Source organism: Megascapheus bottae, chromosome 1 (assembly GCF_031878675.1).
Source record: "Megascapheus bottae isolate mThoBot1 chromosome 1, mThoBot2.hap1, whole genome shotgun sequence".
NCBI lineage: Eukaryota > Metazoa > Chordata > Mammalia > Rodentia > Geomyidae > Megascapheus > Megascapheus bottae.
In genome coordinates this window covers 88048277-88072518 of record NC_143509.1, presented here as the reverse complement: position 1 = coordinate 88072518, position 24242 = coordinate 88048277, and the positions used below count along the sequence as shown (strand labels likewise).

Below are 24242 nucleotides of genomic sequence, written 5' to 3'. Positions count from 1 at the left end.
TGAATTAAACAGCCCTATTTGTTTTAATTTTCTTTGTGCACTTCTGTTGCTGCTTTGGTTTTTTTTTTTTTTTTGAAGTATTGGGTATTTATCTCATGGCTTCATGCTTACAAGGCAGATACTATATTACTTAGCCTTCCGGAGCCTTGTTTTCCCCGATTATTTTAAAGGTGAGGTCTTACTTTGTGCTCACACTAGCCATTATGTTTCTCCTACAGCTGGAATTTCAGATATAACATTTAAGCATTGAATCTAGAATCTATCTAGAATCAAAATCTAGAAATAATTAACTACAAAAGTTGATTTGAGATGTTTGGGTTTGTTTTTTTTTTTTTTTTTGCCAGTCCTGGGCTTGAGCTCAGGGCCTGAGCACTGTCCTTGGACTTTCTCAAGGCTAGAGCTCTACCACTTGAGCCTCAGCACCACTTTGGGCTTTTTTCTATGTATGTCCTACCGAGGAATCGAACCCAGGTCTTTGTGCATGCTAGGCAAACACTTTACCACTAGGCCAAACTCACAGCCCCCGAGATGTTTGGGTTTTAAATTGAAGGCTACTTTGAAGTCTAGTTTTCTTTCACACTTTTATAACCTATGCTATTATACAAACAATAAGAGGAAAAATTACCAGTCATGGTAGAGTATGCAATGCAATATTAAAACAATATGCTTCTAAAAAATTATATAATAATTATGGAAGCTTCACTACTAGGCTCAGGCTGATCTCAAACTGTGATTCTCTCAATTTGCCTCATATATAGCAATGAGCATGGGTTTGGGCCCCCCTTTGGTCTATTTGCATTAATTTTATTTTTGAGATCAGGCCTCACACTTCTGCCTAGAGCCAGCCTCTGTCTATGATCTTCTACCTCCGCCTCTCAAGAAATGAGTATACATCCAGTCTTTTACCTACTGTTTTTAATTTAACCATGTTTTTTCCCCTTTTATTGTTGAGGTTTTCACTACTTATATTACTGAATCAGCCATCTTTAAGTAACAAGTGGCTCAGGAAAAAAATATTAATAACAGAAGTAGACATTAATCCATTTTAATAAAATTACATTTTATGAAGGTCTAGGCTGATAATTAAGCCAAAACACACATTTCAAATTATAATGGGTAATGCGATGAAACAAGGATATCTACTAGTTCAGTGTCTGACTTAGCTGTTTTACTTCAAAAGGAAATTGATAGCTAATTTAAATTTTGTAAGTAATAAACATATTATAAATCTTGGTTTAGAAGCACTATATAAAAATTTGATATAGGTACATTATATCTAATCAAGATCAATAATCAAGTAAGGGCAGTCGTGTCTATTTGATTAATAAGACATTATTTTTATCTTTAAGAAGTACCTCTTCTGATGGACAAAGTTTAAATGAAGCATAAATATTGTTATTTTCTGCACAGTGGAAAAAATAGAATATTTTAATTTTACTATAAGAACATTTAATTTGAAAGCATTTGTACCAAATGTGACAATAATTCTTTAAGGAATTCAAGACATTAAATAGGAAATGATATATTTTTGTAGATTTTCCTTGAACAATAGGATTGTGCTAAAACTTATTAAATCTAGAAATGGTTAACTACAAAAGTTGATTTGACATATTTTGGTTTCAAATTGAAGGCTACTTTGAAGTCTAGTTTTCTCTCACACTTTTATGACCTATGCTATTATACAAACACAGTAAGAGGAAAATCACCAGTGGTGGTAGTGTATGCAGTGCAATAGTAAAACAATATGTCTTCCAAATAAGTAAGACTTACTGTTACTTTGGAGTTGTCCCTTTTTAATACCATTTAATAGTCAATAACCTAAAAGGAAAAGAAATGAATCAAATTATGGTCATCTATAAAAATTTCCATGAATTGACAGACACCAAATTGTTCATTTCACAGTTACAGAGAACAAAAAGGTTGAAAACTAAAGCTTCCTCTCTAAGATCATGTTTAAAACTTTTAAATACTACACTTTTACAACTGTCCATTGAAACTTTCTTAATTAAAAAAATTAGCTATACTCTTCAATTTCTTAAAAATATCACATAAAAGTATCAATAAAATGCTAATAATAATCAATTCAGATTATAGTAGGTCAGTGAAATTTCAAAATGTATCATAACAAAATATAAAAATTGGTTGGGTGCATGGCCTAGTGGCAGAGTGCTTGCCTAGCATGCATGAAACCCTGGGTTCAATTCCTCGGTACCACATACACAGAAAAATCCAGAAGTGTTGCTGTAGCTCAAGTGGTAGAGCACTAACCTTGAGAAACCTCAAGGACAGTGCCCATGCACTGAGTTCAGACCCCAGGATTGGCAAAAAAAAAAAAATCAAAATTCACAAATTAAAATTCATTAAGACATTAAAAGTGGATCTACAATTATGTTATATGAGTTAAATTGTATTATATTATTTATAAAACAAAACATATATATATATATTTGTGTATGTGTGTGTGTGTGTGTATGTGTGTGTGTGTTGGGGGGGGAGTCATGGGGCTTGAACTCCAGGCCTGGGTGCTGTCCCTGAATTCTTTAGCTCAAGGCTACCACCCTACCCCTTGAGCCACAGCCCTACTTCCCATTTCTAGTGGTTAACTGGTTCTTTAGTGCCCAGGCTGGCTTTGAACTGTGATCCTTAGATCTCACCCACCTGAGTAGCTAAGATTACTGGCATAAGCCACTGTGCCTGGCTAACAAAACATATTTTACAGATAAAAATTGATCAGTGACTAAAGAAACAAAATGCCACTAATAAGCTTATTTAATATCTATAAATTTATATACACTTTATGATCACAGTGTTTAGGAGTGAGATGCTATGTTTGAAATACAGTGTTACTTTAAGTATTTAATATGCGATCATATGAGCATAATGTCTAAAACTGTAAAAATTGAAGCACTATTTCAAGCACTTTACAAGTATTTTAAAATAAGTCATTTTTATATGTCTGTTTGCAATTTATTTTTTTTACCAATTCTATTTGCTGTCAGAACCAACTAAACGTTATTTACCCATAACAGTAACTGAGAGAATTTGAAATGAAGTGAGGATTTTGGAGAACACATGCGTACTGACAGGGTTTTACGAGTCATACCCCAACTCTGTAAGAAGTTACAAATACTAACACAGTGATTAATGGTCGAGGCCAGTTTTTCAAACACCAGAATATTAATGCAGGCAGTAGAAAGAATGTTTTCCTCTGTTCATCTAGTTCATTCACAGTTGGCAAGTTATTTGGAAACTCAAATATTTAGCAAGGCTAGTGTCCTCCTGAGACCACGAATATGCAGAAAGAGGAAAATAAAATTGAACATTTTAACACAGTATTTCAAGATTTTCATTTTAAAATGATATAGTTTTCTATTTGAAAATACTATACAATGCATAAATAATTAAATTATATGCAATATACATAAATACATATAATGGTTTAAAGAAAAATAGGTATTGAGCAGGTGAAGAGTAAAATAAACTACTGAATTATTGGAATGAAATCTATTTTCCTCTTAAAACCAATACTAATACATCTGCAAATGTTAAAAAAAATATGGGGCCGGGAGTTTGGCCTAGTGGTAGAGTGCTTGCCTAGCATGCACGAAGAAGACCCGGGTTCGATTCCTCGGTACCCCACATACATAGCAAAAAGCCGGAAGTGGTGCTGAGGCTCAAGTGGTAGAGTGCTAGCCTTGAGAAAGTCCAAGGACAGTGCTCAAGCCCTGAGCTCAAGCCCAGGACTGGCAAAAAAAAAATAATAATAATAATGCAAGCTTCAGTTCAATTTTACATAAAGCACTGAGAAAAATATCCTTAATTATCCCACGTTGCTTGTAATTTACTTTGAACACAATAGCAAATAGTCCTCAGTATTTTGGCTTATATTAATCAACATGCTAGAAAAAAATTTAGCTATGATCTGAAAAATAAAAACCAAACAAAATCAGGTATCCATTTTCTACATTCATTAAGATGTCCCATTTTTATTCAATGTGTATACCATAAGGTCAACCATGTCAGATGAATCAAACATTGCATGAAATTATATATGAGAATCTGAGAATTTATAAATGATTGCTACTAATAAGTTTCTGTTGAAGAGACGACTAAAAATTGGCTAGAAATACTGAGCAATCACTTCCTAAATTGGTGACCAAAGTGTATGAAACAGCAGTATAAGTATACATCTCCGAATTTTGAAGTAAAAGTCTAAATCTGGGGTCTATTTTACCAATGACCCACTCCTCATATAGAGGGAAAAGGAGCCTTCACTTGTTGCATCTAGAAAGCCCACAGTATTTGCTCTCCAGTAAGATTTCCTTCAGTGAGCCAGGTGATAGACCTAAGAGGAGACAGAACACAAATCTCATCCAGATTTTTGCACCAGACCATTTGGTACTATGTGTACTTGTTAATATCCATCTGTACTTGGACAGAAAGTCTTTCTATAATTTATTGTTCTTGATTTAGTCTGGTTTTCTGTTTTGGTTTTTGAAACTATCTCACTAAGCTATGTGAGAAAAGACATGTAATCTCAGATGAGTATTTGTTGCCAAGTGTCTAAGTAGAATAATACCTGACTGGTGGAGGAGCAAAGCAACTTAGGTTAAGTCACACTATCCACCAATTAAATGACAGCCCATATCCATGGTACTCAATTGTGTGGGAGAAGTGGTAACTACTCAGGCTGTTTTGATTATGCATCAGAATCAATAGCAAATACACAAGGAGTATTTCTCCCCAATATTAAATATCTTTTTTAAACTGGCCAGAGACCATCTCTCATCATGGTAGCTCACATAAGTATAACAGAGCATCTGCCCTGTAGAATATGGAGAAAGATGCAAGAAGAAATAAGGAACCCTGGAAATAAAATGCTCTGGCCATGAATACAACTTATTGACCTCACTACTTTAGGGGCTGTAACTAACAGGCTAGAACATTGAGCATGATATGTCATGTGCTCCAAGCCTGGGAAAATCAGAAATATTTTCTGTTGGATGACTAAAACAAATCTGTATCTAAAATTTAAGTCAATTTTTTTTCTATTTTCAACATCACACTATAAAATTATAGTACATCTTGAAGTACACTCTGGTTTTGTTATTTTAACTAAGATTGAAATTTCTATGTATGAAATCTAATCTAATCCATACAACCTAGCCTGTAAACAGATAAATTCAAGTGTATAAATGATATAAATATTATTTAAATGGATTTTCAATGGAAGACCCTTATAAGAAAAGGCAGGAAGATGTTATACTTTATATATACAGTTTGTAACACAAATGACCAAATCATTTTGGATATGCTAAAGAGAATGAGTCCTTTTAATATAGATTTAAATGACAGACTACTAAAATCATGTATCCAACTTCCACACCCACTCTCTCTTCTTGGACAAACTTCACAGACCAAATTTCCAATTATATTTATCAAAATCAGATCCTTGGTATTCATTTTCTAAACTATTCCTCCTAAAGTCATTACCATTTTTAATCAATGACAGCCTTCCTTTAAGTTATTTAGGTATAAAAATTAGAACAAAAACCCTCTTCTTTTTTCCTATTATCTCAGAAGTCATCATTTTTGGTCATGTATCAATCATTCAGCATAGCCTATGCTTCCTTTGAAGATTCTTTCTGTAATCTGATCACCTCCTGTCACATCTGTCAGTATCACCCTAGTCTAAGCTACAATTGTCCCTCTTGAGGAAGAAATATCTGCTTTACTGCTTTTACAGATTCCTTCCACATCAACATTCACACTGTGGATAATTTAAAGAGACATGATGGCATGGTCCAGAATAGATGAGCCTATAGAATTCCATTAAACTGAAAAGACAGAGTTCCCACATAAAAGTAATTCCTTATTCAGCCTCTGATCTTGTGTATTTCCCTCCACATAGTAGCCATTGTCCCCTGAGTCTGCTGTGGCCACTTCTCTGACTCTTCAGTCAGAGTTCTCAAATCTTAACCCATAAGATCTAGCTACCCTGGAACATGCTCAGTCTCTACCCACCTCCAACCTTCAACTCTCTGATCTCATCAGCAGATTCCCAAAGATTGCAGCACTACAGTTACTTTGGCCCCTACTTATCCTTGCACATCTCATCCTTAGATGGTCTTTACCATTAGCTGTCTCTCTGCTTGGCACACTTTCCCCTTAATTATGTGTTTAGCACCCACTATTACTAATTCCTCACCTTTGAATAAATAGCACCTGAGCACTAACACCTATCCTGAACATCAGACAAAAAATAGCATAAAGATCTTCACTCTCCTTCGGCATGCTTTACTTTTCTTAGTAGCACATCTTACTATCGATAGTTATCATTGTCAATATTTATTAGCATCTATCTCCTTCAGGGTACACCACTGGTTCACCAACTCCTAATTTCTTTTTTTGTTTGGTTGGTTTTTTTGTTTTGTTTTTTTTCCATATATTTTTTTATTGTAACTAAGAGGAGAGTTACATTATATTCACCAGATAGAAGGTGCATTGCTTCACATACATTGATACCCTTTCTCATGCCTTGGTCCCCATTTCCCTCTCCCCACCCTGCCCCTCATCTTGTTTTCCCCCCTTCCTTATCCAATTTCAAATAACCAAGCCCCTAATTTCTATGACAGTGTTGGCCTCCTCGTAAAGAAGTAATAAAATCTTATTGACTAAAGAGATATACAGCACACAAGCAAATCCATGAGGAAGGTAATTCCAGGTAATAGAAAGTGCCATAAAACAAATAACATAGGGCGAATGATCCCATGGTAGTGAAATGATAATTTCAAAAGGTGATATTGAAATGAAGGTTAAAATGACAATGCAATTAGCATAGTCTGCTGTGAATAAAATTCAAGTGAGTACAAAGGGAAGTAACAGCTTAGTATATGATTTTAAGATTTTACAAAAGCTCTTTTCAAATCAATTTTTAGAGGTGTTCAAAAGTCTCATCCCCATATCCCAGAAGATGATATTGCATATAAAACACAAGTAAAAGAGGTACAGAGGCTGAGCACTTCCAAATGTTGTCTCCAAGTGTACAGGTCGATACACTGAAAAAATCATGAAGAAATCACTATATAATAGACAGATGATTGGTGATAGATAGATCAATAGATAGATACATACATACAATCTTACATAGATGATAGAAGTATATGCATGTGTATGTATCATTATAAGGCACAAATATACATATAATAGGTATATATAGCACTATTATCAGCTAGGATAATGCATTATGCACAGGAGCTAAACACTAAGTGCCTGCTTGATGAATAAGTTAATAATTATGAAATAAAAAAGTAATAAAGATCTTTTTGAAAAATATCCTTAGTAGGTCCTGTAGCTCAGGACTCAGTAGCTCCTAGCTACTCAGGAGGCTGAGATATGAAGATCATAGGCATGGAAGTCCATGAATTTTTTTTTTGGTGGGTCATGGGGCTTGAACTTGGCCTGGACGCTGTCCCTGAGCTCTTCAGGTCAAGGCTACCACTCTACCCCTGGGCCTGGGTGCTGTTCCTGAGCTCTTCAGCTCAAGTCTGCCACCCTAACCTTGAGACAAGTCCCATTCCTGTTTTCTAGAGGTTAACTGGAGATAAGAGTCTCAGGTCCTTTTGTGCCTAGGCTGGCTTTGAACCTTGATCTTCAGATCTCAGCCTCCTAAGTAGCTAGGATTACAGGCATGGAGCCACCTTCCCAGCTTCCATGAAATTCGTATCTATAATTAACTACCAAAAAACTGAAAAGGGAGCCGTGGCTCAAAGTGGTAGAATGCTTGCCTTGAGCATAAAAAGTCAGGGACAGTGATGAGGCCCTGAATTCAAGCCCCAGAAGTAGCACCAATAGATAGATAGATAGATAGATAGATAGATAGATAGATAGATAGATAGATAGATACAAAGAACTTCAAATTGAAAGTTGAATGCATTATTTTAACTAATGTAAGAAGATATCAATAAGCCCAGTGCCGGTGACTCATGACTGCTTAGGAGGCTGAGATCTGAGGATCATGGCTCAAAGCCAGCCCAGGCACAAAAATCCGAGAGACTCTTATCTCCAATTAACCACCAGAAAATTGGAAGTGAGGCTGTGGCTCCAGGTGTAGAGCGATAGCCTTAAGCTGAAGAGCTCAGGGACAACACCCAGGCCCAGAGTTCAAGTCCCATGACACACCAAAAAAAAAAAAAAAGATGAAAAAGATATCAATAGAACCTGGAGTATTGGGTTTAAGTATGCTATTTAAAGAATAAGAGTAGGAATCTGCAAGTATTGTCTCCTCGTACATTGTTTAATTGTGAAGCATTTTCTTAATTTAGATTGGAGCAAGCAAAAAAGATAAGAAGTAGGATTATAAAAGTTAAGACTCTAAGTTAACATTAGAATCAGGAGAGAATTCAAGATTTGAATCAAGATCCTCAGAATGACAGCATTGTTGTCATTACATTTGATGTACCGACCACCAGTGCCATTGCTTGTCTGAAATACATCATTTCAAATTTAAAATGTCTGGAGCCATAGTTATCTGCTCATATAGCCAAATCCAAATTTGAATATTAACTTTATCCCTATAGTCACCATTTATTTTGTGATATTGAAGATCAAACCCAAGGCCTTGTGCCTATTAGGCAAATACTTTTCCTGTGAGTTATATCCACAGCCTGATTTCTCCAATTTGAAGGAATACTAAAATTGACAGTCTAGCTAACATCAAAAAACATAAATTTCTCTACATTCAAGTATATATATATCAAATTAATATAATACAAATATATAATACTGATAAAATAATTTGCGAAAGTATATGGCAAGTATGAATTCAAAAGGCATATAGTTTAGGCCATGAATATGGCCCTTCACAGAAAAATTATTTGAAGAATGTTGGTTTTTTTTTTCCTTTTTTGTGGGATTGTTGGTGGTGGGGGTGCCAGTCCAGGGCCTTGAACTCAGGACCTGAGCACTGTCTTTGGGTTTTCTCAAGGCTAGAGTTCTACTACTTGAGCCACAGCACCACCTCCAGCTTTTTTCTATGTATGTGGTAACGAGGAATTGAACCTGGGTCTTCATGTATGCTAGGCAAGCACTCTACCACTAGGCCAAACTCCCAGCCCCACGAGATGTTTCTTAATTAAAGGAAAATTGATCAGTTTTATGGAAATAAATGACAATGTACTTTATCATTTCTCTGAGGAAAAAAAGAACAGCAAAATAAATAAAGGTATAGGTAGCCATGACATTTTGCATCCATCTTTATAAATGAAGTATTGAGAGATATTTATTTTAACTAATGTTTACCTCCGGATTTTTCATACACACAGACACAGTACAAAGCCAAGTAGATTGCATTTGATACTCAACATAAATATGAATGAGGGAAATTGCTTTGAGTGATTTTTGTAATAATAGCAATTATTTGTGGGAGGCAGAGCCATATGGAAGTTAAGCATGGCTTCCAATAATCATATGTCTGCCTTGTCCCTTAGGTAAAACAAAGAACAAGAGTGAGAAGGTCAAGCCTGTTTGTATTTTGCATCTTTGAAAATTCAGATAAATGTTTTTCAAGGCATAGTGGAATGTGTAGAGCTGAGATTGATTCACTACAGTTTATTAATGGGAGGATTTGTACATGTTTTTAAAAATAGTCCCCATTTGTTGATTATAAGTATATGTTATTGATTTATCACCAAAAATTTCTACCAGAGTAAAAATATAAGGAAGTGAAGGTGTATATAGGTTAAGAAAGAAGGAAAGGGTACAAGGTGTAGAGAACCTAATGAAAAGTGAAATATTTTAAAAGCTAACCTGGGTCTGGGAAAAAAATTGTTTTCTAAATAAGTACTGTTTTTTGTTTAATGTTGTGTTATCAAGAGGAAAAATAGCTTCCTTGAAAATGCACTAAAATGATTATTTTTCTATGTAAAAATTGAAACATAATAATGCTTATGAATTTAAATTTCATCAGTATTTTCTCTCAACGTCTGGCATCAAATAAATAAATCATTTGAAAACTTTTCACATGTAATTATTATCTTTTCCAATTGGGGAAGAGCTGTTTAAATGGAAGAAGGGTTCCAGATTTTATGACATGGGTAAGAAAATTTTTCAGGACTAAAAGTTTGCTTTTTCAATGTACTTGATGCAACAGAACATTTTATAAATATATACTTGTTCAGCATTTGCATAAGTATGTTATTATACATATTTATGATTCTTTTTCTCCAAGTGGAATAAATATCCAATGATTTCTCAAACATGCATTACAGATACACACACACGCACGCACACACACACACACACACACAGAGGATATCATCAATTTGGATGCCTAACAGAATTTCCATCTTTTTGAATTGATTATATTTATTTGATGATGATTATGAAGCATTCTCTGAGAATCTTGATTTTATGATAAATATGTCCTGATATTTATAAATACGATGTACACATTTTTCCAAGTATCTTTTCCATAGTCTTAAAACGATAATATTAAATGTTCTATCTTTGCCTTCCTGATTGTCCTGTTCATAATTATCTGTGTGAGCACAGAGCTCCCTGGAATATAGTAACATCTACACTGTGATAAGAACAGAATCCTGAAAAGCATGCAATATTTTTAGAATAAATTTGGAGATTTCTGGGAATTCATAATTCATTCTTTGTGCATTGAACTTTGAACTCCATAACTGACAATGCCATATATTAGTCATATTTAATTCTCAAGTAATGGCATAATACTTGGCACAAAATATACACTTAGATAAACTAAATATGTATGATGTATACATAAAGTTCACAAAAAGTAATTAGCTTAATGTAAATCATCCCATGTATTGTCAGAAAGAAGGTTCCACAAAATACATGAAATGCATCACTGTAGAACTCACTGCTTCAGGTTACATGGCTCTGGAAGAATCAACTCATATTCTAAGTCAGTTATATAGTCCAAGTATCTGTATCTACAATACAACCACATTTAGAAGTTTTACCTACATTTTATGCATAGTAAGTTTGTAAAGATAAGCTTGGAATTAAGCAGCCTATCTGTGAAAATGTACTTTTCAATTTTATAATTAATAAATTTTCTATTTTCAGTTTCCCCTTACTAATTTCATCCAAGATGTAAATCAGGTTAATCCTTCTGATAAAACTGCTAAGAGTTAATAATATGCAATACAAACGTGCACTTCTTAAAGATACTTCATTTTGCTTTTATGAAACTCAAAAGAAAGGACATGAGGCAGTAATGTGACCCATTTCAAGGGTGCTTAGCAATTTTCAGAACTTTGACATCAGCCCCAGGCAAAACTTCAATACCCTATCTGAGAGAAAATCACTAAAGCAAAATACACTGGGAGCATGGCTCAAATGGAAGAGCACCTGGTTAAAAAGTGCAAGGCCTTGAGTGTAAAATCCAGTACCAAACACATGAACACACACACACACACACACACACACACACACACACACACACAAAGCATATTTGCAGTTGCTTACTAAGTCTAGTGTAAACCAGCTCTGTTCATCATAATATTAAGACAGATTAGGCTGTATGAACAAAGTTGGTTAAATAATGCTGTGAAACGATATCAATGATGTGCCTTCTTGAGGATGTGTAATGTGTATCAGTCCTTGGAATTTATGTCCTAAAATCTATGTGCATAAAAAATTTCCTTAAATATACAAGGTCTGCAAGAATTACTGCATCCTGTTCACATGTATTTCCTTCCTGGTACTTTTCCTGTGACACCAATGAACACTTTCAGAGTAGCATTCCTTAACATCTGCTACAGAATTGTGGCTCAAGTCACACACTTACAGCTTCCCTGAACTCTTATTTGGCACTTAGTAAAGCCATATTACCGACGAAGTGCACTCATTTATATAGCAAGTTCCTAAGAAAAGGTAAACATAATTTCACTGTGCTATTCTTATAGAACTCTGACTGCTACAGTCACAGAAGATTATTCAGAATATTTATTGTGCATGTACTATATTCAAAGCCTATCAGATGCAAGGACATGAAAAACTTCCAATTTCTTCATTCCACTTATAAGATTAAAGTGCTCCATTAGTTTTCTTTTTTAATTTTTTTTAACTTTTACAGTGGGGAGATCACAGTAAGTACTCTACAATTTGAAAATATTTCAGTCTAACACATTTTTATAGCAAACTACAATGCAAGTGTCTATGCTTGTCCATATTTGTCAAGGCAATTTGGTTTGTGTTCACACTTGAATTTTTTTGACTGAATAAGCTTTCACAACATGAAGAAGAAGACCAATCCTAAATGTTAAGTAGAAAAAAACAGCAAGGACTAGCTATCTTACAATTACTTGATGGTTTAGCCAAAATTTCCTTTAACTACAACCTAGAAATTATCATGCGATGTGTAAACATTAGTGTATTTTGTTTTGTTTTTGTCTTTCTTCAGACAGCTAAATTTTCCAATGAAGAACTATCTGACACTTGACCTTTGTAAGCAGAGCAAATCACTACCTCAAAGAAACTGTTCTTGAATCACCTTAGCAGCTTGTAAGATATTACAAGAAATGAAAATGTGACATTTTAAAAATGAATTTGAATAGGACTGATTCCCTGCTTTCACTAATGTAGAATTATTATTATACTAAAATAATGATGCTTCGAGAGTTCCCATTTTAGCCTTTTCTCACCATGCAAAATGAGGAATGAACACATTCAAAGAAATAACCCTGCAAGTATATGTTTTCCCCTAGAAGCCATGTTTCTGTAGCTCAGGACAAGGCACCAGTTTGAAAAAAGTCTGAAGATAATTTTCTAGTTTCTCAGTTATAAGCATAAAATCATCATTATCATAATCACAAAACACTTAATTGCTTTTGCAAAGCTACAGAGAAATTTTCCTTTAGGGTATGTATTTGAAAGGAGTTTTTATATATAAGATCCTCACTTTTATTAAAATACCTAGCTTCTTTTGGGAATGGAGCTTTTGTTGTAATCTACATGTAGCCTATTATGCATTATTCAGTCATTTAATAACTCAGACAGAGGGGGTATTTCAGTAAGCAGATGATCATTCTGCCCCCCACCAATACTCAAATTTTAAATGTACTTCTGCAGAATGAATTTAATTAATGTGGTTTCATGCCTTGTTCTTCAAAACATCTCTTTTTCAATCCTTTATTTTTATGGCACACTTGCAAACAACTATTGTTCAAAGGGTAATCTGTAAGGAATAACTACAGTTAATTGCTTATAGGTAGAAGATAACAGAATCAGAGCTCATTTAACATCAAGCCTTGCCACATTGTCAAAGGCAGGTTTTATCTAGATTATTCCTACACACATCTGCATTTTGGGTAGTTATCTTCCTAAGTCTTTCCTCAATACAGAATCTATAGTCTTCCATTTTGATAAGATTTGTATTAAAATAGCCTAAGCTGTTAATATATCATAGAGTCAGATTCAACTTTAGTAACTAAACAGCTCACAGAAAAAGTAAACTATGTCTGAACCTACAGATGCATTGATTTACCAAACACTGAATAAATTACAAACAAAAGCATGAATTAGGAACAAAAATACATTGAGGCTATTGGTTTTGATGTAGATTTGAATGCTTAAGCAAAATTTCAAAGGCAAAAAGAAAAAAAAAAAGCAAAAACCTACAGGTCTCTTAAAAGAGTAACGTCACACCAGGGAAGTTTCTCACCAAACATCTTTTTCTTCCTGAGATCTAACCATGGAAATAAACATCAAAATGGGGAAATCTTAGACTTCACAGCAAAGACAAAGAAATCAAGGAGAGAAATCACCACAGTATGTATATATATATATATATATATATATATATATGTGTGTGTCTATGTTATAGTGTGACAAGAAAGGGGAGGGGGTAAATCTTAAATAGCATTGACATTAAAACTATATTAACAATAGGCTACATAGTCCTGCCACTGGAAAAAGGATATCTTGGCCCCTTGACCTTTCCACAGAGAAAAGCTTGAGGACACACACACTCACCACACACACACACACACACACACACACACACACACACACACACACAAATCATGTTTTGCATTATTGTTTGTTAGCTATAAATTTACTGTCTTTATTTCAATTTGTATACAAAGGGGAGGGGGTGGAGAATTCTATTCTGAAATATCCCAAGTCTGGTTCTAAACAGTCATGTGACTTTTTTTTCCTGCCAGCCATGTGCTCTGTATCATTTTACTCTGAAATAACTCTGCGGATTTCTGCTCAACCTGCCTCCGCTTATAATGCATGACATAGCCCGCGAGGGAGCCTGAGAACAGACTGCCTTGAAAAGCAAGGTTCTCATAGTTGGCCTGTAACCATGGAAGCAGATGCCGTTTTTCTTCTTGCCCGGCTTACCTCTTTGCAGCCTCGAGCTGCTCCCTATTGTGAAAGGGGGTACGCCTTGATTTTTTCTTCATCGTGACCGAACTTGCCTCTTCTTCAAAGGCCATGGTGCAGCAGGTCATTGGTCTAGACTGTTCGCACGGTCCAGAGAGCAAGCAGCCTTGATGTAACTCTTGCTCCATCTGAGCCACACCACCAGCCATGCATCTGCAGACTGTAGGGAGACATTGGAGATCCGTATTTGAAAAGAAGTCTGTCTGATTTTGCCATTGTGCCTTTTCACTCATCGATCGAATGAATATCGAACCTTCTGTCGTTGCATGTGTGAAATAGATAGCTTAGCAAGCACTTTTATGCCCAACCTGTGCAGTGGGCCAAAAGGTTTTCCTTTTAGTCTCAAGATTTTTTTCTCTCTCTCTCTCTCTCTCTCTCTTCAGATTTTATGAAGTTCTGTGCTAACTGAAATTATTTCTCTGCCTTTAACTGTTTAGATGACTGAGCTCCTTACTTCAGCAGCTGTGACTACTTTCAGGGAAGAGAAACATTTTCTTTGCTGTCACTTGGTTTTCTTGTGTTGGTCTTCTACCTTAACTGTTTTCTAAGTAGAAATGACAAGTTACTGTACTCTGTGTTAAGCTAAACATTTGAGGAATCTTTTTTTTTTTTAAAGAAATGGCTTAATGGTTGTCTATTATTTAACAGGCTTAATTCCACAAAGGTGAACTTGAACTGCTCAAGGTAATTTCAGTGAATTGTAAGAGTAAGTAAATCAAATGATCACATTGATTTTAAGCTAAACAAAATTGTTTAATAAGCTTGGTTTAAAGGAAAGATTTTCTTTATTTTTGTCTACCTTTACAATTTTGTGAAAATATTATTCTGAAGCACTGACTATACCGAAAAGTATATGAATCCTTTGTGTTTTGAAAGAGATACAAAAATCACTTTGATTTGGCACGTTAAATGAAGTATCAAGTATTTTTATCTCATGACATGTTTTAATTGGAAAGGATACAGCATGAAAGTGCATTGTTTATAGTTCATGTTCAATACAATTCACTGCTTGTCATCAATAACAGATGTTAATTATAATCAGTAGCAACTCTAGCAACATACTCAGTCTGAAATGCTCTTTAACAGTGACATTTTAAATCAGAATAACTTTAAAATTTTTTATACAGTGTCTTCTGTCCAAGGTGTAGCAGGCATTGTGTGTGTGTGTGTGTGTGTGTGTGTGTGTGTGTGTGTGTGTGTGTGTGTGTGTAAGAGAGAGAGAGAGAGAGAGAGAGAGAGAGAGAGAGAGAGAGAGAGAGAGGAAGAGAGGGAGAGGGGGAGAGAGGGAGAGAGGGAGAGAAGGAGCGAGGGAGAGAGACACACAGAGAGAGATACAGAGAGAGACACAGAGAGAGAGACACAGAGAGAGAGAGAGAGAGGAAGAGAAAGAGGGAGAGAGATAGATTGGGTTTCATTTTGTTTTGTTTTAAGAAACCAGTATTTCATACTTGAAGGCATAGCTGTTTGCTCTAATTGCCACAGGCAAAGGGGAGGTCTATGGCAGAATAAGGAAGGTTATTGTGACAGATGAAATATAATTCACAATGAGTACTCTCTTTTCATCCAGTTTTAGGTAGCCGAGATTTACTTCCAAGCTAAATTTTGTGGCAAAATGTATGAACTGACTATATTAACATACAGGATAGAGCAAAAGCAGAAAAGCTATTTCACTTCAGCTGCACGATGTTTATTTTGTACTTGTCTGTTTGAGGATCTTATTTTGTTCTACCTAAAATAGAAGATATGCTGGCCAGAAGACTGATGAAACTGGGAATAGGAGGAGAAGGAAGGAAATAAGAAAGTAAAAGCAATAAAAGTCATGGTTTTCTCCAGTAGTTAGTGAGAAATGATGAGTTAGAACCATTTCTGCATTCTTTGGCATGCATATGAAATAGAGTATTTTTCCAACAAACATTTGAACTGCAAAAAAGTAGGTACATTTTATTAATTTTTTCAACAATTTTTTGGCTTTGTTTGTATTCTTAAATAGTTCGTTGTATTTTTAGTTTTGTATTTTTATATGGTGTTTACTAGAAAAGTGGTTAAACATTTTTTTTAATTTATCTGGATATTTTACCTTCTTTGAATTGTCTTTCACTTTTAATGGAAAGGATTTTTCATAAAATCTTTGTAAGATTGTTTTTTAAATAAAAATATGTCTTTATTACAAGTGAAGTGAGATTTTTTATGAAAGTAGAGGTAAAAACAATACTTGATAAATATATGTACGCTTAAGAAAATTTCAGATTTAACATGCTTTCAAATAGATTTTCATTTACATTAGGGTTTAGATTTTCCTAGAAATCAATTCACCTCTAATTTTCTAGCACTTTATAGGAGTTATGGTTGAAGGAATTTTATATCTGGAAAAGGAAAATCTGTACAGTTTTCTCTGTTAGTCACTCCTTCAGAACTTGCAATAGAGAGTCATTTGTCCATGTATATTTTTGATGATCATGCTTTTATTTCCAGAAAGTCAGAAATAAAAATATAAATTCTCAATTGAGGTTTTACTCAATTTATTGGATCCATTTCATATTTCATATATTATAATGAATAACACATATGTATACTAAATTTACTTAGGAATTCTCTCAAAGAAGGTATAAAGGCTATAAAAATTCTGTGATATGTAAATTTGATCCTAAAGCACAATGTGATTCTTCTGATATATAAATTATGCAACTCAAATTATCTAAAGTCATTTTATTTACTTTGGCTGGCATTCCTGCTAAAAATTTTAAAAAGCATGCAAATAGCTTCTTTCATTTTAAATTTTGTACTACAAATACTAATATATTGTTTCTATTAAATTATTATTTCACACTTCTCTTTATGTCATGGTTGCATTATTTTTATTCAAAAATAACAACTTAAAATTTTAAAAATATTGCAAAACTGCAGAAAAAATGAGAAATCACATAGCTATTGATTTTGTTTATAAAATAACTGCTCCACTGATCTCTACAAAATAATTCATGCACATATATGTTTAGGGAATGTTTTAAAATATATTATTGTTCCTATTAATGTAATTAAAAGATGGGAATTTCAAAGGGAAGATTTTTATTTTTGCTAGCTCCACTATGTACATTGACAAATTGCCTGCAAAATATTTTTATTTGTAGTTTTCATAGGTTTAATAGTAATTACAGAATCAAACACCTAAATTTATATGTGTATAAAATTTTCTGAATCTGATGTTCTCAATTAGTTGTTCATATAATTTCTTTGAAATAGACATGAAATTTATCATTATAACTATGAATGACTGAATTTATATTTGAATCTAAGCATGGAGAAAAATGATAACATTTTTAAAACGAGGAAGCTATAAACATTATTTCAGTGTTGCATCTCAATCAGATGAATTTTTTAAATGGCATGTTTGATTTTACCCTCAGTTCAGCTTAGAAGAAAATGGAGCATGTTAGTGGTCATATTTAAAAGAAATCATTCTAATCTCACTATGCACTATAAATATTATGGAATATGGAGGAATATGAAGAAAATATTTTTGTTCAGGATTGCATGACAGCATTTAGAAAGTAACATTATGTAACCTGAAGATAATGTCCCCCAATTCTCCTCAACATCTCACATAGTCGAATCAAAATCATAAAAATATTACCTAGTGTATTTTATTTTTACATATGATCTTTACAGAATCAACTTGTGTATTATCCAAAATATATTTTCTGTATTTCAGACTGGAACATTTTTCCTATTGCTCTCTTCTTTCATTTCCTCCCCAAAAGTCATTTTGCTACAAACTTCTGTACCAATCACTAGGAAATACTCAAATAGCAGAAGCAGTTCAGGAAGCAGCCTGTGAATGTTAAAAAAAAAAAAAAAAGTCACAGACTTTGATTTTATAAGACAAGTTGGATAGGAGTCAAAATTACCACATGTGGTGTGAAAAAATGCCACCCTGGTGTGAACAAAAGGTTTAAAATGGAGTCAAGAAGCATGCAAGCTCGATGTCTAAGCTTTTCCCGTGAATTGTCTCCATAACCTGCAGGGCATCAAGTGGGCAGAAAGAACAGCAGCTCTTGGAAGCTACAACAGAGACTCATGAAGAGTCAATGTATCAGCTTTTTTTGTGTTTGTGTTTGTTTTTTTAAAGTGTCTTGTGTATGCGTTTTAAAGTGTCTTGTGTGTGTTTAGTTTTTCTGTTTGTATTTTGTTTTGTTTTGCCTCATTTAGGCATCATTATACTAACTGTTTTTCCCAAAACATAAAACAAATCCAAAAAGTCACATAACGTGTGAAGAAACTGTTGCTTAAAAATGAATAGTTAAGGATTGCTTTTTGTTTGTTTGTTTATTCCTTTGCTTTGTGCATTCCTTCACTTACAGGAATCTGAAGTTACCAATTGCAGTATATAATTAAATGCCCTGTTCTGGGGACCTGAGTTTGATTTACAAAAAGGTGGATAAGAAAGGGATTTTTCATATTCTAATAAAATAAAAATAAATGTAACTGTATGAATCCTATGTGTATCTTCTGGTTATCAAGAAAAGAATATAAGATGAGTTTACTAATAAATATGGCCATTTCATTTTTGGGTAAGTAATGTAAGATTTCTGAATCCATTGGAAATAGTTTCTTAGGAATAGCACAATCATAATAGGCTAAGAAAATATAATAATAGTGTATGTTTTCTAATAATTCACAAGGTAAAAATTTATTCTACCAACAGAAATGCTTCCTAACCATAAATAATGACAATAAATCCAAGGTAAACTAATCTTCGTCAGATACAAATCTATTTTAAGGATAATCAAAATTACATCTTTGTATCGTGTTACCTAGCCTAATAATGTTTTATACAATCATTCTTATTAATTTATATTAACAGTAAAAAGGGTTTCATTGTGATAATTCTACACACTTATACAGCTTACACTGAATAATTCACTCTTCTCCTGTTATAAGAATCTCCATATGTTTATGAAAGCATTATACTATAAATGTTAATTACATGATAAATTATGAAGCACATTTTAAAAAAGTAACATTTCCTAGGTGACCGTGATCTAATCAATATACCACATCTAAATGCAACAAGAAATATCTTTAATGATTAGTGAAAGACTCGTAAACTTTGAAGCCTGTTTTATTACATTTGCATCTTATCTCTTATTAAGGATTGAGTTTAAAGCTAGCAAATCCCATTGGTTGTGAATGCAGGTCAAGACAGGTACATTTTTCTATTTACTCTTTGTAGCACTGGAGAGAAATCAATCTGTTACTTTCATTACAACCACACAATCAATTCCATTTAAAGTATAATACGGCAGCCAAATCCAAGGACAATATGGATTCTTGGGAAAAGCTGATACCATTTGCAGGGTTATATTTGGTACAGCATCTGGATGATTGTTTTCTTTCTCATTAGTATACATGGTCATTTAAAGCCAACATGCCCAAACAAGGTAGAATTTAAACAAAAAAAAAGAGCCAGAAATATAAATCTTTTAAAATAGACATCTGAAATGGAAGTTTCTCTATACATTGATTCTATTATAATCTACATAGGTTTACACAGCCACTTATGTATTTCAAGAAAAATTTACATACACCTTGAAATCAACATATCCAGTCATTTGTTTATACTTTCCATTGTCTCTTCTCAAATGCTTTATTCATTAGAATTCATCATATCTTTCTTTGAAAGTAACAAGATTTTTGCTTTATAAGTTCTGAGACATAAATAAATAAAAAGAAATATGGTGACTATACACATCATTTATATCTAACTAAAGTATTACTTCAAACTTTCATTAAAGTCAAAGTTAACATAATCTTTATATTTGGAAACAATGTAAAAACAAAAGATAAAGCACTATATACCTTTGCTAATACTTGAATGACTCTTACTTTTCATTATTTTTCTCCCCAAATTTTTAAGGTAAATTAATAAAATATTCATGGATATATGCATGTATATATGTTTATATGTTACAAGGACTAGAGTAAGCTATGTAATATATTCATTATCTTGTATATTTACTTTTGTGTTTGTATATGTGTACATATATGAGTATAGCAAGAACACTTAAGATGTATTTTCTCAGCAATTTTCAAGTATAATGAAATATTTTATTCCCTATAATCATTATGTTGTTCAGTTAATCTCCAGAACTTGTTAATACCATCTGACACATTATACTCTTTGACCAACATCTCCTTTCCTTTATCCTATAAATGAGAATATTTCCCTTTTACCTCATGTATTATCATTGCCATAGCTTCCTGGTTTCCTCAAACATATGGAAAATTTATTTGATTTTCAAATTGACATTTGTCATTTCCACTTAAAAGACATTATCCAAATTGAAATTAATCCATTTGGCTGTATACAGAAAAGTCTATGTCATTTCCTATTAATGGCATGATCCTGAAATTTTTAGCTTGGGAAAATTTCCTCCATTTAGAAATAACAGAATTCCAAATTCTAATGTTTCATCCTTTCTTCAAAAATATTATAAATTCATGCCTTTCTGTCATCCTTGTAATGCATTTAAAGTATACTAGAGAAATTTTCTTTCTTGTGGTAAATAAATAAATGGATTTCTCCAAACAGAGCTTGTAATTCTGCTATAAGATACAAAAATACTCTCACATATTCTGGTCCTTGAATGTTTCTAATCAGAAGTAGTATATTCTTTTTTTTTTTAAATCTCTATTTATTGCATCCTTAACCGATGTTAATGAGCTCTATGTGAAACCTTCAAATAGTGGCAGTGTCTAGAAAACATTCAAGAGGTATCTCTTCTCTTCTATCCCATCTCCAGAGCTCTATTTCTGATATCCTTGTACAGGTTTGAAGACAGCAAATACTCAATTTTTCTCCTTTTTAAGGGCCTTTTCCCACAAAGAGCAGCAAAATTTATTTTCGTTTCCTCTTATCTACCTGTCAGACTACACACTTCATACTGAAAGAACCAATTAACATGCTCTATTATCACATGCAATCACACTTTAACATATATTAAACATGCAGGTCAAGGTTACAATTCAACACGTATGGAACATGTGATTCAATATGCCATATGCTTTGGACTCAAATTAACTTAATCAGAGCCAGTATTTTATGTGGAGGTCAGAGTTACATAGGCCAATCCTCTAACATTGTTTCAAATGACATACATGAGCCAGGACAGTCATATTAGAGTAGAAATCAACATGGCCTGGTCATCTCATATCCCTTAAAAGTAGCAAAATTATTATAAGTAAATGGACCAAAACATAAAAAAAGAGATGGGATTCATCGTAATGTTTACAAACAGGCAAGCAAAACAAAAGTCTCGTGCCTATTTTTATGTATTTTTTTTTCTTTAGCTGTCATGAATTTTTGTTTGTTTTTGCCAGTACTGGAGCTTGAACTGAGGTCCTCATGAGACTGTTGCCTCAACTTGGCTCACAATTCTACTTCTGGGTTTTTGCTGGCTAATTGGAAATAGGTCTAAAGATTTGTCTGCCTGAGATCCTTGTATCTCAGCTTCTTGAGTAGGTAAGATTACAAGTGTGAGTCTCAGGTCATACCTCACACTTTAAAAATACTTCTAGAGCTAAAACACAGCCTATAAACTTGAATCTCTGATCCTCTGCATTTTTCTTCATTTTCGATATTTCTAACCAACCCTATTATATATTCCTTAAGATGCAAAATACATTCCGTAAAAATTGAGAAATGAGCTAGTTCTTCACATTTTATCTAAGTTTTTCTAAAATACCAAGATTACATAGTGGATCAGAAGTCACCAGCTGTGCCTATAATTTTTTTCCTTTAAGATACAGTTTCTTTGAGAAAAATATGTTTCAAATCACATTTATTTTTTTCTTTTTAAAGCCCCAAGGGGAACAGTTGGAGTTCTATTGGAACAGTTCTGGTGTGTGAGGAATGAGCCATACTATGGGGGTGGCAGCAATTGAGTTGAAAAGAGTTCGATCATTTAAACATATATTTGTGAGGTAAAAATGAGAGCATAATTTAATGGGGGAATTATACAGAGGAAAAAAAACTATTAGTGTTAAGGCTTGAGTGCTAGGGGGATGTGGATATTTAACAGAGAGCATAATAAAATAATTCTATAAATCCATATGAAGATTTGACGCTAAACTCCAAACTCCACATCTCAGAAAATTTCTGCAAATCCCCTCTCCTGGTCTCCTTGCAGATTTTGTAACCTCCTTTCCCATGGCTCCTAAAATATAAATAAATTCCATAAAAAGGTTAAGGAATTTTCATTCATCTTTAATTGCCCACCAATCTGTTTTCATTTCCACTGTCTTCTTGGCCATTTTCTCATCAGTATTTCCAACCAGCACTAAACGTGATGGTTCATATTCAACAATCCTCAAGTTTTTATTTTTTCCAGAGGTGAGGACTGATCTCAGGGCCTTGCACTTGCCAGGCAAGGGCTCTTCCTCTGAGCTAAATCCCCAACCCCCACAGCAGTTTTTAATAAGATATTATTACTTACAAATATTCTTGTCAACTACATTGGATCAAAATTATTTATACCAAGTTTTTTCAGACACACTAGCTAAGAGAGAATTTATAATTCAATATATTACTTTTCATATTAGGAAGTTTAGCATTCAAAGTATATAACCATAGGCAAATTATACACATGTGTGTATGTAAATGGACGTCACTTTAATGTTTACAAGCATTATGTATACATATATAGATATATATGCAGCACTACTAAAATTCTATTTCTTGGGTTTTGATCACTAGGCTATGGTTGTATTAAGAGAGTAGGATAAATATATATGAAAATTAATTCTGTATACCACTTTGAAACTTTCCTGTAGGTTTTAAAGAATTTAAAAACATAAAGGGCTCTAGTTTTAGCTCAGTGGTGGAACATTGGCTTAGAACCACAGCCTTACATATGTAAACTTTACCCCTCTGTATATCACTTTGACAATAAAATTAAATTTAAAAAAGAATGTATAATGCCAAAATAAATGAAAATAAGTTTATTTGTGAAGTCAAGACATGGTGGAACATTCCTTTAATTCGAGGGACATGTGTGCATGATAGGAGGATTGCTATTCAAAGCTATCATAGGATTAAAACTCAAGGCCTTATCTGAAAAATAGTAAGTCCAAAAGAGCTGGGGACATGGCTCAAGAGGTAGAATGAGTAGCTCTCAGGTAAGCACAAGGACCTCGATTTTAGCCCATGACTTGAAAGAAAGAAAGAAAGAAAGAAAGAAAGAAAGAAAGAAAGAAAGAAAGAAAGAAAGAGAAAGAAAGAAAGAAAGAAAGAAAGAAAGAAAGAAAGAAAGAGAAAGAGAGAGAGAGAAAGAAAGAAAGAAAAAAAAAGAGGAAGAAGGAAGGAAAGAAGGAAACCCTTCCAAAGGTCAAATACAAAAATTAGAAATCTGAGGACACACACACACACACAAGAATGTACACATATTGAGATATATCTGTACATATGCACAAAATAATCTGAAAGAGAAAGTTAATCAAATATCATCATTAAATCATTTTATTCAGTATTTTGATTTTATTCTTGATTAAATACATGAGTTCATTTACATTTGCAAATCAAATTTGATTAAGTTACATAAAATAATATAGAACAGGAATGTATGCATAAATATGACTGCATAATGAATAAACAAGAATAAATATTATCTTAAGGAATTTTGAAGAGGCTAAGAGTTTGAATGCGAATGCAATTTCCATAGGCCTCTTAAGATTTAAAAAAAAGAATTCTATAAAAGTTTTAATAGATTTTTTTCAACTATACCAAATTTGTTGTGTATGCCACCATTAAAAGAATAAAAATA

The 24242-nt window shown here is 33.4% G+C and overlaps 1 long non-coding RNA gene across 1 annotated transcript in view; it reads right to left on the bottom strand.

The window, feature by feature from the left end:
• Positions 1 to 1624: 1624 nt before the first annotated feature.
• The window catches only part of LOC150069564 (uncharacterized), an 87815-nt gene continuing 65197 nt past the window's right edge, over positions 1625 to 24242 (bottom strand). Inside the window, exons 3-4 of the long non-coding RNA XR_016535552.1 lie at positions 14383 to 14584; positions 1625 to 1818 (exon numbers count right to left, since the gene is read on the bottom strand). This is a non-coding gene — a long non-coding RNA (uncharacterized LOC150069564). The remainder of the gene's footprint in view (positions 1819 to 14382; positions 14585 to 24242) is intronic.